The sequence below is a fragment of the Dendrobates tinctorius genome, unplaced genomic scaffold (assembly GCF_039654945.1).
Source record: "Dendrobates tinctorius isolate UK_male_01 unplaced genomic scaffold, ASM3965494v1 ptg000032l, whole genome shotgun sequence".
Classification (NCBI taxonomy): Eukaryota; Metazoa; Chordata; class Amphibia; order Anura; family Dendrobatidae; genus Dendrobates; species Dendrobates tinctorius.
In genome coordinates, this window is record NW_027361700.1 from 35401044 (window position 1) to 35417510 (window position 16467).

Here is a 16467-nt window from a genome sequence, read left to right on the forward strand (position 1 = left end):
GTCAGGGTCGGAGGTCATCCATATGTATTGTAAAAAAAGTGGCAGTGGGATGTATCCTCTTCCCGGTCTCCAGGACCGTGGTCATAGCTCGGGTGAACATAGAGAGGCTATACTGTGCCCCTTGAGGCATCATAGTCCAAATATATTGCTGGCCATCGTGTGAAAACAAACAGGTACTGGCTGGCAGCATGTAGAAATAAACTGAAGAAAGTATTGGCCAGGTCGATTACTGTAAACCATAGAAAAATAAATAGAATTGATAAAAAAAAACATAGTGTGTGGGTTTGGCACCATAGATGTGTTCAGTACTATAACTTCATTGACAGCACATAAGTCATATATCATCCATAACTTCATAGAAATAATTGCAGATTGTGAAATGGAGGGTGAATATTGCAATTTCCTTGGTAGCAGGGCTGCTAGCTTCAGCCACACCTTTACAAACTGTATTTTTAGCCTGCCAATATTGAGTTTGGGATCAGTGCCATTAGTTCAATGCCAACATGATCTACAGATGTGTCCTGTAAAAAAAGAAAAGACTACATACTTCTTCAGCAACTAGATCAATATCCCTGATTACTCTTCTGATTGCATCGGGACCCACCAGGAATTTGAGTGGAGTATCCTCAACCTCTGTCTGGGTGAGAGATGTTGTTTCTCTATTGTATTTTTGTGGGGGGGGGCTGTAAGAGTATAAGTACTTTCATGGGTTGTGTAATCAGTATGCCAATACCCTATTAAAATCTGGAGCTCGATGTTGGTGGGTGTCAAGCTTCTTCCAACTGGGAACTAATTTGCATTTCAAATCTGAGATCCAGAAACTTTTTGTTACATTGGTGGAAGAAATTATCCACAGGTTCTCCTTTTCCCTGCATGATATCCTGGAGAATGGGGGTCTGGCAAGCTGCTTACTAGGGTATCTGTCTCCTGGTATTTCCAGGAGTCCTTGCGTGGAGTAGATTGTGTACAAAAGTATGAGCTTTGAGGCTTAAAAGATGATGATGATAATTATGTCCCCTCACCATATAACGATAAATACTGTAGATTATCAGTCTGAGCTATTTATTTCCTGTCTTCTCCTGTTCTGTGTAATTTTATACCTCGATGTCATATTAATCTTTTTCTTCATTATTCTTTTCATAAACAACATTAATTAATAAACCTATAATGGATGCTGGACAGGATGTTGCATAAGGCGTGCCGTCTATATAAATAGTTGGACAGAGGGTAAGACTACTTGGATTGGTCATCTGACAGTCAGAACAAGTCTCATGATATTCTGCATTCTGTGTTTGACAGCTGGCACATGTCCAGTCATCGGGAATGTATATAGAAGTATAAATGAATGTAATGCAGATATTACAACTGACACATCTTCCTGTGTAAATATTTGTTTTGCATAAAATTCAGCAATCTTGTTATATTCCTCTCCTCATCCCTTTTTTCCTAACTTCCTCTGCCATTTTATAAAATGCTTCAGGGTCCTGTAACACCTCATAATACCTGAGGCTGGGACTCTACTCTCTACTCATTAACACATTCTTCCATCCCTTCTTATCTAATGCTCCTCCCCTCATGATCGGAGGGTTTCTTAACGTACATTTTTTCTCCTCACTCCACTATGGGTCATATCTGTCTTATTGATATTGACTGACTGCTCCCACCCATTCTATCATCTGAATTCTGAGTATATCTGAAAAACATATGTATGTGTGCGTCTTCAGTAGTGTTGAGCATTCCGATACCGCAAGTATCGGGTATCGGCCGATACTTGCTGTATCGGAATTCCGATACCGACTTCCGATATCTTTTCAATATCGGAAGTCGGCATCGGAATCGGAAGTTCAAAGTTGATTGACAGCCTGACGTCATCATGATGCGCGGTGTGTGCGCATCATGATGCGCCGTCATTTCGGGCCTTCCGGGGGTCTCTGCCGGCCTGCCGGGGGGCTGTGTGGACTGCCTGGGGTCTGTACCGGCCTGCCGGGGGGCTGTGCCGGCCTGCCGGGGGGCTGTGTGGACTGCCCGGGGTCTGTACCGGCCTGCCGGGGTGCTGTGCCGGCCTGCCGGGGGGCTGTGTGGACTGCCCGGGGTCTGTACCGGCCTGCCGGGGTGCTGTGCCGGCCTGCCGGTGGTCTGTGCACCCTGTGGGGGTCTGTACCGGCCTGCCGGGGGGCTGTGCCGGCCTGCCGGGGGGCTGTGCTGATGTCCGGGGGTCTGTGCAAGCATCGTCCGATGGGACTATAAGTCCCATCTGGCGATGCCTGCTACCATGACAGTGATTGACACATTAGCCAATGATGGGACAGTAGTAGTCCCATCATCCGGCTAATGTGTTAAATGTTAAAAAAAAAAAAAAAATACTACATACATACTACATACATACTACATGCATGCTACATACATACTACATGCTACATACATACTACATATATACTACATGCATGCTACATACATACTACATGCTACATACATACTACATATATACTACATGCATGCTACATACATACTGCATGCTACATACATACTACATACATACCACATATATACTACATACATACTACATGCATGCTACATACATACTACATACATACTACATACATACTACATGCATGCTACATACATAACACATATATACTACATGCATGCTACATACATACTACATGCTACATACATACCACATACATACTACATACATACTACATACATACTACATGCATGCTACATACATACAACATGCTACATACATACTACATATATACTACATGCATGCTACATACATACTACATGCTACATACATACTACATATATACTACATGCATGCTACATACATACTGCATGCTACATGCATGCTACATACATACTACATACATACTACATGCTACATACATACCACATATATACTACATACATACTACATACAATACATTCATACAATACATACATAGACACACAGTACATATAATATAGAGTAACATACTTACCAATACTTGTCACATTGTTCCCCGAAGCCATTGTCTTTTACGGAATAAATATTAACATAACAAACCACAAAAATACTCACCCACGATCCGAAGCAGTCCACGAGTGTGTCCCACGACGATCTTGGGTAGAGAACTGCAGCATCAGCTGATGCCGCCGTTCTCTACGGGCTGCAGGAATCCAATGACGGAAGGTAGGTATCCTTCCGCACTGTATTCCTCCGCCACTTAAAAAAAAAAAAGTCCCTAGTCTCACTTTATGCCATTGCTGCGTGGGAAATTCTCTAATTTCACAATATATATATATATATATATAGAATGCAAAAATTTTAGCCACATGCTGGTACGCCTCCTGCCGTCAAATCATACACACTACAAAAGACAAAAGACAATGAATTTAAAACTGGTACTGACATCAAATACTGCGAATCCTTGACACCAAAACAATTCACAATTTACCTATCCATATGCCAGCCTGATTTGTAGAGGTGAAAAATCTACACCTGGGCAAACCATACTTTTCAGGGAGAGAGCAATCACTCAGTCACATCAACACGGTAATTGAAATTACCCTTCCACCCGTTTAGAATAAAACCTATAAACCTATGCTGCAGCTAAAACACTATCATCTTAGCCAGATGATGTCCGGTGGGAAACCTGCAAGAAGTCATCAACCACTTAGAGGTTGGAAAATCATTCAGAGTAATCAAGCCCCTACTCCCACTTGCCCACTGGGAGAGACACAGTTTTGACTTCTGCGATCATCGGTCAAGCTGAGAGCAGGACCGGAACCAGAGTGGCAGTGAATTTGCTCAGTACGTCTCCCTATCTATATTTTTTTCCTTTTCAGGCTGGCTGAGGTAACAATCACGTATGCAAACAACCAAAACAGCAAAGCAGAGAGGCAAAGCAGACAAGGCAGACAATTAAGGAAATCGTGACCAGGGTGGGTTTTTGGTGCTAGGACTTGTAGTAAGGAGATGGAGTCTGTCTGAGCTTCTGTCAGAGTGTTAGCACAGAGGAGGAGGTAGATTTGCGTGGGCGTGTGCCCCACAAACGGCACATGTGTCCCTCCAATCTGGGTTCTGATTTTGGCAGACTGCACATGTCCACCCCTCTGGTGAATACGGAGGTGGTTTATGCGGTGCAGCTGCCAAAGCCGGAGTCATTTTATCAAGAGGTGGCTTATACATATATTCACCAGTGGCAGAATCACAATCTTCAACCCACATTTGTCTCTTAATTTCTCTGGCGGTACGATACCATGCTTCTGCATCCCTCACTACATTTTTGTCACGTAACAATCCTTTCTTGGTAATTAAAGTGTTTTTCCACTCTGTCTCATCAAGTCTCCCCCCCGGGTTGTAGACCCTGTAAGCTTCAGGAGGAGCTTCGCATTTTTAACATACTGTTTGCCTTCTCTTTGTGCCACTACCTCTTGAGCAGAAAAATAATTAGTCTTAGACTCACTATGACCCATGTTTATAACTTAATAACCACTGTATTTTAGCAAAAATCTCATAAACTTTTAGGTTGCCGTAGTTATAGATGAAGGGTTATCGTATATGTGTGTGTACTATAAAACAACTTATTACACTCTATAAAATATAATTTTATATCCTCCGGACTGAATACAAATAATTTAGCATGATTGTTAAACACTTTGAATTCAGGAAATGCAGCTGACGTAGCAGTCTAACCAGTATGGCCGTATATTCAATATGAGAGCTGCGGACAGGCGTGTCTCAACAATGCATCAATTCTACAAAACATAAAAACTATTATGAATAGCAATAAAATAATTAATGTATTCCTTATCCCTTTTACTGTTTCTTTTGTTTCCAAGGCAACTAGGGCTGGGCTTTTTTATCACTTTAGGTGTAGAAAATAGTGGTAATCACCTCTAGAAAGGTGGTTGATACTTCAGCAGAGGGGGGAAAAATAGTAATCACCTCTTTCCTTAAAATTATGTATATGCCGTGTCATTCACGTCACCGGGCCCAGTTTATACCGTGGGCGTATGGCCGGACGTGAGCACCTATATGTATATATATATATACAGTCATATGTAAAAGTTTGGGCACCCCTATTAATGTTAAGCTTTTTTCTTTATAACAATTTTGGTTTTTGCAACGGGTATTTCAGTTTCATATATCTAATAACTGATGGACTCAGTTATATTTCTGGATTCAAATGAGGTTTATTGTACTAACAGAAAATGTGCAATCTGCATTTAAACAAAATTTGACCGGTGCAAAAGTATGGGCACCCTTATCATTTTCTTGATTTGAACACTCCTAACTACTTTTTACTGACTTCCTGAAGCACTAAATTGGTTTTGTAACCTCATTGAGCTTTGAACTTCATAGCCAGGTGTATCAAATCATGAGAAAAGGTATTTAAAGTGGCCACTTGCAAGTAGTTCTCCTATTTGATTCTCCTATGAAGAGTGGCATCATGGGCTCCTCAAAACAACTCTCAAATGATCTGAAAACAAAGATTATTCAATATAGCTTTTCAGGGGAAGGATACAAAAAGTTGTCTCAGAGATTTAACCTGTCAGTTTCCACTGTGAGGAACATAATAAGGAAATGGAAGAACACAGGTACAGTTCTTGTTAAGCCCAGAAGTGGCAGACCAAGAAAAATATCAGAAAGGCAGAGAAGAAGAATGGTGAGAACAGTCAAGGACAATCCACAGACCACCTCCATAGACCGGCAGCATCATCTTGCTGCAGATGGTGTCACTGTGCATCGGTCAACAATACAGCGCACTTTGCACAAGGAGAAGCTGTATGGGAGAGTGATGCGAAAGAAGCCGTTTCTGCAAGCACGCCACAAACAGAGTCGCCTGAGGTATGCAAAAGCACATTTGGACAAGCCAGTTACATTTTGGAAGAAGGTCCTGTGGACTGATGAAACAAAGATTGAGTTGTTTGGTCATACAAAAAGGCGTTATGCATGCGCTGTATTGTTGACCGATGCACAGTGACACCATCTGCAGCAAGATGATGCTGCAGGTCTTTGGAGGTGGTCTGTGGATTGTCCTTGACTGTTCTCACCATTCTTCTTCTCTGCCTTTCTGATATTTTTCTTGGCCTGCCACTTCTGGGCTTAACAAGAGCTGTACCTGTGTTCTTCCATTTCCTTACTATGTTCCTCACAGTGGAAACTGACAGGTTAAATCTCTGAGACAACTTTTTGTATCCTTCCCCTGAAAAGCTATGTTGAATAATCTTTGTTTTCAGATCATTTGAGAGTTGTTTTGAGGAGCCCATGATGCCACTCTTCATAGGAGAATCAAATAGGAGAACTACTTGCAAGTGGCCACTTTAAATACCTTTTCTCATGATTTGATACACCTGGCTATGAAGTTCAAAGCTCAATGAGGTTACAAAACCAATTTAGTGCTTCAGGAAGTCAGTAAAAAGTAGTTAGGAGTGTTCAAATCAAGAAAATGATAAGGGTGCCCATACTTTTGCACCGGTCAAATTTTGTTTAAATGCAGATTGCACATTTTCTGTTAGTACAATAAACCTCATTTGAATCCAGAAATATAACTGAGTCCATCAGTTATTAGACATATGAAACTGAAATACCTGTTGCAAAAACCAAAATTGTTATAAAGAAAAAAGGTTAACATTAATAGGGGTGCCCAAAGTTTTACATATGACTGTATATATATATATATATATACATCTATAACTTCGTCGACCGTCTAAGGTCGGAACCAGGGTGATAACCCAGTGGAAATACCCCCTTTGTACTCTGCTCTGTTATGTTTCTAGTAGCCCTAGTACGGTATGAAATAGTTTTTAACAGATACTAGACAGATTCTAGACACACCCTCCGAATTGGTTAGACCGGACAATACACACAGACAATTAAGGAATTATATACCTGACCGGGTCCGTAGGCTCAGGACTTTCAAACGTGGTCAGTTTAAGGGTTCAGAGAAGACAGCCAACTATCTCCTCCCAGCCGGACGTGAATACAGAAGGGTAGGTAAGATGATATATTTTCTCACCTGGTCTCGAGCTGCAGCTTCGTCCTACTGGAAAGACGTCCATCCTGGGGGAGATTTTGTTGCGGCTGTGATCGTCTGGTATCGTCCTGAGCCCCACTGTTTGAGCGCCAACTGTTGATTTCTATGGATTCTGCCACACTAGGGTGTGGCCCGTCTTAATTGTCTGTGGCCGAATTGGATCTCTGGCAGAGATTTTACGTGCACGGAGAAAAGAATACACAAGACAAGGTGTATCATGTCAATATGATTCTTCTCTGTCTTTAGTCCAAAGTATGCAGCTTTTATAACAGAAATTCTGTTATCACATTATGTTACATCATGGGTGCATTTCCAAATTACTGTTTACCCCAAATAGCAAATTAGTATTGATCTCGTGGGATCTCATATGTTCCCATATGGCTACATAATCATTATGTACATAATTATTGTCTTCTAGCCCGATCCACCCTAGTCCACCCAGTCCACCCAGTATTGCATGAAGCCTAGGTGGGTTATACAATACAGAAACAATTCTCAGAAAATCAGAAGTATCTTAAAGCAACATGATCCCAATATTCAGCAAAGCGTCTATATAGTGGTACAGTTTTGATTCTTGTATATATTCATATGCCATATATTTTCCCCTTAACAGTCCCTCCTTTGGAAATATGCAAAATCAAAATCCTAATCTCGTCGAACCTATCGATCTGTCCTCCCGGCCTACCTATCTCAACAATGCTGGAACCTAACTAACTAATCTTCACCGTATATACGAGACGACCCATCTCTAGTAGATGGACCCCTCCTAACGGACTTTGCACAGGAGGAAGTCAGATCCTGGACTTTCCCTCATTGGTTTGCTTCAGGCAGGCATATTCCGGAGGTGGTGCTTGCATGTTTTCATTGGGACATCTTTCATACAGGGGATCTTCAAAATCGGCATGCATGGTCATCACTGTGGTTTCCATAGTTTTCATCATCATTTTCTTAAGGCATGGAGCTATGCAGCATAGAATTAAGGAGAATATGATCAAAGGACATAAAATAACTTTTGCAAACTTAATGGGTCAATAATTGCCTTTATGGCATCCCCAGTGTATTTTATAAACCGTTGTTGATTATTGTATAAATAGTTTATCCACTTTGCATTCTTATTTACGGGGATGGTGGGTTTAAACACAACTATTGTCTCGCTCTCGACTTTGAATTTGTCAGGGGCTCCCTGTGTTCCCCCACTGGTATCTATGCTTCTTAGCCAAAATTTACCTTTTTTGTCACCATTTTCCCTCCCAAGTTTAGTACTTGAGCCTAGTACATATAACCCTTGCTCATTTTTTGAAGGGTTGTCTAAAGTAAGGTACAGAACTATGCATCCCTCCTTAGGGCAGTGAACGGCAGTGACGGGGAGTATTGAATCTGGAAGGCCACTCTGACCCTTAAAATGGGCTTTGGACAGGGTCATGCGACTTAATAGGCTTATTCCCCATTTGTCCCTTTGCTGTAGGGCCTGGGCTGGTTGATGTCTCCAGTCACTTTCACCAGTGTGCCACCCAACAAGTGACTAATCCTCCCAGTTTGAACCTTCCCCTATTTCAGCAGTAGTGACACAGATGAATTGTGTATTCAACCCGATATGAAACTGTACCATGGGGCCTGGACATTCTTATTGTGAGACAGTAGTCAAATTGATATGTTACTCTTGAGGTGGAGACATTACACCAGAAAGTCAGTATACCCTTCTCATGAGTGACTACCCCTTGGTGACTGACTACTCCTTGAGCTAGGAAAAGGATAAGTGCCAGATGGATGAAGAGTGGCAGCCGCTACTGGACTCTGGATCCGGCATCTCCTTGCAGTGGGAAGCGTGGACCCATGGACTGCTGCAATAGTTGACAGGACTTGGAACAGGCTGTCATCTCTAGGTTCAAGGGTACGTCTGTTGAACCTCTTGGTGATGAGGACTCAGTCACCGGGCAGGATCTGGTGGGCTCCTATGTCCTCAGGATCTGGGATGGATGAAAAGACTCGAAAATGCATTTTAGTCACATGTTTTTAAACTTAGTCTACATATAGGCAATTATTAAGAACAAAATATAATCCTAAACTGTGAATATTTACAAGTAGGATCTTATAGGGCTGAGTTTTGTTGGACCTGCTATTATGTTTGTGTGTTTGTGAGTGTGTGTGACCCAAGGGAAAGACTAAACTCATGCTATGACTCCCCTGTTTCCTGTATAGCATCAAGTATGTAGAGTTTTGTTTGAGGCCTTAAATTTTCCTTGTTCATCCTTAGTCGTATTTCATCCTGTATAACTTCATCTTAGGTCCATTTCTTCTTTTCCTCCTTGGATACTTGTTTCTGGAGTGTCAGAACATCTTTTTCCAGGGTTATCCCTTTTCCTCTGTTTCCGTGTCAACCGGTATTACTGCTGCTTCTTTTGCTGTTACTTCAGCTAATCTGTTGCCCACTGCTTCCCTTGAAGTGTCTCCAGTGTGTGTGCTTTTACTTTTACCACCGCAACTCTTCCTGGCATCAACAAGGACTCCATTAATTCTTGTATGGCTTTGTGGTGTCTGACCGGCGTTCTGCTAGCCGTGATGAAGTCTCTTTCCCTCCAGATTGATCTTGATAGCTTCATGTTGAGTGGACCTCTCGTATGCTTCTGTCAAGGCCCGCAGTCCTGCCTTTTGGATATAGGCAGTGGTTTTGCTAGCAGCATGTATCTTTTGTGGCTGCTGCTATACCAGTGTGCAAATGGCCTTCTTGGTCTGCATACCTTGGTCTATCCAGAAAGAGCATCAGGTCAGGATCTTCCAGGTGTTCTCTTGCCTCATGACAGCAAGACAATTGCGTTCAGCCCTTTCAGAGTCGACTACCTCTTCCACTAATGTGTCAGAGATGTGGTTTTCATCCTCCATCTTCCTCCCCCCTTTGGCAGAGGTAGAAGAGTAGCTGGACTATGGACAGCACATCTGGAGATGGTGACGTTGTCCGGAAGCAGAGTAGGGCATTGCAGACAGGTGCTTTGGGCCAGGATCTTCAACTGGTGACCCATAAAAAAATATCAGAAGCTTTGTCCTGCACAGGCGGGTTGCAAACACGGCTCTCATGCAGGTTGGGACTCCACGAGCCACTGGGTCAAGTCTTGGAGAGTGGAAGCCAGGAGGGCATTGTCTTCCTCCGTGAAGCTGTGTCAGGACTCCAGCTGCATGGTTAGGCTTCTTCATGACATACAGACAAAACAGTTCAGTATAGCGTGGCAGTCCTAGAGCTGTGAAAATGTGATTGCAATTTAGCATATAAAACCCATTGATGCCTTCTTTGGTTAACCTTAAAATAGTTATAAAAAGGTTGCATGTGTAGAAGAGCAGTATTGTCTTGGCTGTCTTCAGTCAGGGTCAGAGGTCATCCATATGTATTGTAAAAAAAGTGGCAGTGGGATGTATCCTCTTCCCGGTCTCCAGGACCGTGGTCATGGCTCGGGTGAACATAGAGAGGCTATACTGTGCCCCTTGAGGCATCATAGTCCAAATATATTGCTGGCCATCGTGTGAAAACAAACAGGTACTGGCTGGCAGCATGTAGAAATAAACTGAAGAAAGTATTGGCCAGGTCAATTACTGTAAACAATAGAAAAATAAATAGAATTGATAAAAAAAAAACATAGTGTGTGGGTTTGGCACCATAGATGTGTTCAGTACTATAACTTCATTGACAGCACATAAGTCATATATCATCCATAACTTCATAGAAATAATTGCAGATTGTGAAATGGAGGGTGAATATTGCAATTTCCTTGGTAGCAGGGCTGCTAGCTTCAGCCACACCTTTACAAACTGGATTTTTAGCCTGCCAATATTGAGTTTGGGATCAGTGCCATTAGTTCAATGCCCACATGATCTACAGATGTGTCCTGTAAAAAAGAAAAGACTACATACTTCTTCAGCAACTAGATCAATATCCCTGATTACTCTTCTGATTGCATCGGGACCCACCAGGAATTTGAGCGGAGTATCCTCAACCTCTGTCTGGGTGAGAGATGTTGTTTCTCTATTGTATTTTTGTGGGGGGGGCTGTAAGAGTATAAGTACTTTCATGGGTTGTGGAATCAGTATGCCAATACCCTATTAAAATCTGGAGCTCGATGTTGGTGGGTGTCAAGCTTCTTCCAACTGGGAACTAATTTGCATTTCAAATCTGAGATCCAGAAACTTTTTGTTACATTGGTGGAAGAAATTATCCACAGGTTCTCCTTTTCCCTGCATGATATCCTGGAGAATGGGGGTCTGGCAAGCTGCTTACTAGGGTATCTGTCTCCTGGTATTTCCAGGAGTCCTTGCGTGGAGTAGATTGTGTACAAAAGTATGAGCTTTGAGGCTTAAAAGATGATGATGATAATTATGTCCCCTCACCATATAACGATAAATACTGTAGATTATCAGTCTGAGCTATTTATTTCCTGTCTTCTCCTGTTCTGTGTAATTTTATACCTCGATGTCATATTAATCTTTTTCTTCATTATTCTTTTCATAAACAACATTAATTAATAAACCTATAATGGATGCTGGACAGGATGTTGCATAAGGCGTGCCGTCTATATAAATAGTTGGACAGAGGGTAAGACTACTTGGATTGGTCATCTGACAGTCAGAACAAGTCTCATGATATTCTGCATTCTGTGTTTGACAGCTGGCACATGTCCAGTCATCGGGAATGTATATAGAAGTATAAATGAATGTAATGCAGATATTACAACTGACACATCTTCCTGTGTAAATATTTGTTTTGCATAAAATTCAGCAATCTTGTTATATTCCTCTCCTCATCCCTTTTTTCCTAACTTCCTCTGCCATTTTATAAAATGCTTCAGGGTCCTGTAACACCTCATAATACCTGAGGCTGGGACTCTACTCTCTACTCATTAACACATTCTTCCATCCCTTCTTATCTAATGCTCCTCCCCTCGTGATCGGAGGGTTTCTTAACATACATTTTCTTCCTCACTCCACTATGGGTCATATCTGTCTTATTGATATTGACTGACTGCTCCCACCCATTCTATCATCTGAATTCTGAGTATATCTGAAAAACATATGTATGTGTGCGTCTTCAGACAAATTCTCACGAGGTTATGAACAGTTGGATATGTGACTGTAAAAGCTGTATGAACTCCTTATGTCCAAGTAAAGGGGTCTTCAATGAACATAGTGATGTCTAGCTATCTTGAACACAGTAATATAGGGAATTAACCATAGGATCATAGAATCATAGAATCATAGAATGGTAGAGTTGGAAGGGACCTCCTGGGCCATCTGGTCCAACCCCCTGCTCAAAGCAGGATTCGCTAAATCATCCCAGTTAGATGTCTGTCCAGCCTCTGTTTGAAGACTTCCATTGAAGGAGAACTCACCACTTCTCGTGGCAGCCTGTTCCACTCATTGATCACTCTAACTGTCAAAAAGTTTTTTCTAATATCTAATCTGTGTCTCCTCCCATTCAGCTTCATCCCATTGCTTCTAGTCTTTCCTTGTGCAAATGAGAATAAAGTTGATCCTTCTACAATGTGACAGCCCTTTAGATATTTGTAGACAGCTATTAAGTCTCCTCTCAGTCTTCTCTTTTGCAAACTAAACATTCCCAAATCCTGCAACCTTTCCTCATAAGACAGGGTTTGCAGACCGGTCACCATTCTGGTCGCTCTTTTCTGAACTTGCTCCAGTTTGTTGATGTCTTTTTTAAAATGTGGTGCCCAAAATTGGACACAATATTCCAGATGAGGTCTGACCAAAGAGGAGTAGAGGGAAATAATTACTTCACGTGATCTAGACTGTATGCTTCTGTTAATACATCCTAGAATTGCATTTGCCTTTTTTGCTGCTGCATCACACTGTTGACTCATATTCAGTCTGTGATCTATTAGTATACCCAAGTCTTTTTCACAACTAACACCAGAGTATTTCACAAATCTTGTGTATCCAGAAACTGCGTAGTATAAAAATACCTGATAAATTGTTAAAATTTCTGTTTCCTCAAAACTTTTGCTTTAAAACATTTCAAAGAAAACCATCTCATAGAGAAATGTAGTGACATTAGTAAAACAATAACTAAAAAGTAACAATAGACCTCGGATCTCACAGAGATATCTGTACAAATCAAAGCAATTACCATTCAAGCAATTCTCTTTCTACCTGAACAAATTTTAACAACTAACCTTATAATTATAGTATGCAGAACAAAACTAGTTTAACCAATTCTCTAATTTCACAATATATATATATATATACATAGAATGCAAAAATTTTAGCCACATGCTGGTACGCCTCCTGCCGTCAAATCATACACACTACAAAAGACAAAAGACAATGAATTTAAAACTGGTACTGACATCAAATACTGCGAATCCTTGACACCAAAACAATTCACAATTTACCTATCCATATGCCAGCCTGATTTGTAGAGGTGAAAAATCTACACCTGGGCAAACCATACTTTTCAGGGAGAGAGCAATCACTCAGTCACATCAACACGGTAATTGAAATTACCCTTCCACCCGTTTAGAATAAAACCTATAAACCTATGCTGCAGCTAAAACACTATCATCTTAGCCAGATGATGTCCGGTGGGAAACCTACAAGAAGTCATCAACCACTTAGAGGTTGGAAAATCATTCAGAGTAATCAAGCCCCTACTCCCACTTGCCCACTGGGAGAGACACAGTTTTGACTTCTGCGATCATCGGTCAAGCTGAGAGCAGGACCGGAACCAGAGTGGTAGTGAATTTGCTCAGTACGTCTCCCTATCTATATTTTTTTCCTTTTCAGGCTGGCTGAGGTAACAATCACGTATGCAAACAACCAAAACAGCAAAGCAGAGAGGCAAAGCAGACAAGGCAGACAATTAAGGAAATCGTGACCAGGGTGGGTTTTTGGTGCTAGGACTTGTAGTAAGGAGATGGACTCTGTCTGAGCTTCTGCCAGAGTGTTAGCACAGAGGAGGAGGTAGATTTGCGTGGGCGTGTGCCCCACAAATGGCACATGTGTCCCTCCAATCTGGGTTCTGATTTTGGCAGACTGCACATGTCCACCCCTCTGGTGAATATGGAGGTGGTTTATGCGGTGCAGCTGCCAAAGCCGGAGTCATTTTATCAAGAGGTGGCTTATACATATATTCACCAGTGGCAGAATCACATTCTTCAACCCACATTTGTCTCTTAATTTCTCTGGCGGTACGATACCATGCTTCTGCATCCCTCACTACATTTTTGTCACGTAACAATCCTTTCTTGGTAATTAAAGTGTTTTTCCACTCTGTCTCATCAAGTCTCCCCCCCGGGTTGTAGACCCTGTAAGCTTCAGGAGGAGCTTCGCATTTTTAACATACTGTTTGCCTTCTCTTTGTGCCACTACCACTTGAGTAGAAAAATAATTAGTCTTAGACTCACTATGACCCATGTTTATAACTTAATAACCACTGTATTTTAGCAAAAATCTCATAAACTTTTAGGTTGCCGTAGTTATAGATGAAGGGTTATCGTATATGTGTGTGTACTATAAAACAACTTATTACACTCTATAAAATATAATTTTATATCCTCCGGACTGAATACAAATAATTTAGCGTGATTGTTAAACACTTTGAATTCAGGAAATGCAGCTGACGTAGCAGTCTAACCAGTATGGCCGTATATTCAATATGAGAGCTGCGGACAGGCGTGTCTCAACAATGCATCAATTCTACAAAACATAAAAACTATTATGAATAGCAATAAAATAATTAATGTATTCCTTATCCCTTTTACTGTTTCTTTTGTTTCCAAGGCAACTAGGGCTGGGCTTTTTTATCACTTTAGGTGTAGAAAATAGTGGTAATCACCTCTAGATAGGTGGTTGATACTTCAGCAGAGGGGGGAAAAATAGTAATCACCTCTTTCCTTAAAAATATGTATATGCCGTGTCATTCACGTCACCGGGCCCAGTTTATACCGTGGGCGTATGGCCGGACGTGAGCACCTATATGTGTATATATACTGTATATATATATATATATATACATCTATAACTTCGTCGACCGTCTAAGGTCGGAACCAGGGTGATAACCCAGTGTAAATACCCCCTTTGTTCTCTGCTCTGTTATGTTTCTAGTAGCCCTAGTACGGTATGAAATAGTTTTTAACAGATACTAGACAGATTCTAGACACACCCTCCGAATTGGTTAGACCGGACAATACACACAGACAATTAAGGAATTATATACCTGACCGGGTCCGTAGGCTCAGGACTTTCAAACGTGGTCAGTTTAAGGGTTCAGAGAAGACAGCCAACTATCTCCTCCCAGCCGGACGTGAATACAGAAGGGTAGGTAAGATGATATATTTTCTCACCTGGTCTCGAGCTGCAGCTTCGTCCTACTGGAAAGACGTCCATCCTGGGGGAGATTTTGTTGCGGCTGTGATCGTCTGGTATCGTCCTGAGCCCCACTGTTTGAGCGCCAACTGTTGATTTCTATGGATTCTGCCACACTAGGGTGTGGCCCGTCTTAATTGTCTGTGGCCGAATTGGATCTCTGGCAGAGATTTTACGTGCACGGAGAAAAGAATACACAAGACAAGGTGTATCATGTCAATATGATTCTTCTCTGTCTTTAATCCAAAGTATGCAGCTTTTATAACAGAAATTCTGTTATCACATTATGCTACATCATGGGTGCATTTCCAAATTACTGTTTACCCCAAATAGCAAATTATTATTGATCTCATGGGATCTCATATGTTCCCATATGGCTACATAATCATTATGTACATAATTATTGTCTTCTAGCCCGATCCACCCTAGTCCACCCAGTATTCCATGAAGCCTAGGTGGGTTATACAATACAGAAACAATTCTCAGAAAATCAGAAGTATCTTAAAGCAACATGATCCCAATATTCAGCAAAGCGTCTATATAGTGGTACAGTTTTGATTCTTGTATATATTCATATGCCATATATTTTCCCCTTAACACAGGTAGCTCTAGTCTTCACCACGGTTGATATCCAAAAAGGACCTGTCATAACCAACAGTCAGCTGATACACCAGGTGACTTTATATAGGAAGATGGGAGTGATCACCACCAGCACACGCAGACTAACTAAACATGTAGTAACACCAGCGGCCACCGGGGGGGAAAACTAATATTAACCCCCGATAGCCTGAAAGGAAAAAAGTTTATTTGTGAGCAGTCCAAACTGACACAGATCCAAAAATGGATCGTGACAGTACCCCCCTTGCAATGAGGGGCCTCTGGACCCTCAACATCGCACCTCACCGGAAAACCACCTACAGTGAGGATGCCTAGTTCCCCTAGAGTTCACCTCAGCAACCACCTGACTCTCTGGTTCATGCCAAATGTGGGCTGATGGAGGTGACAACGTATGCTCCGGAGGCGCCACAAATCTCCAGAGCGCCGACCTGGGGAATGAGTTGAGTTAGGGCATTACTGG

The 16467-nt window shown here is 41.7% G+C and overlaps 1 protein-coding gene across 3 annotated transcripts in view; it reads left to right on the forward strand.

Moving 5' to 3' along the window:
- Positions 1-452: 452 nt before the first annotated feature.
- LOC141086573 (NXPE family member 1-like) overlaps positions 453-16467 on the forward strand; it is a 249486-nt gene continuing 233471 nt past the window's right edge. The window contains exon 1 of one of the 3 annotated variants that reach the window (XM_073572727.1): positions 453-641. The gene's annotated coding sequence lies outside the window, so the exon portion shown is untranslated. Of the gene's footprint in view, positions 642-10845; positions 11020-16467 lie in introns of those variants that run through there. The other 2 variants (XM_073572728.1, XM_073572726.1) reach the window with 2 other exon arrangements.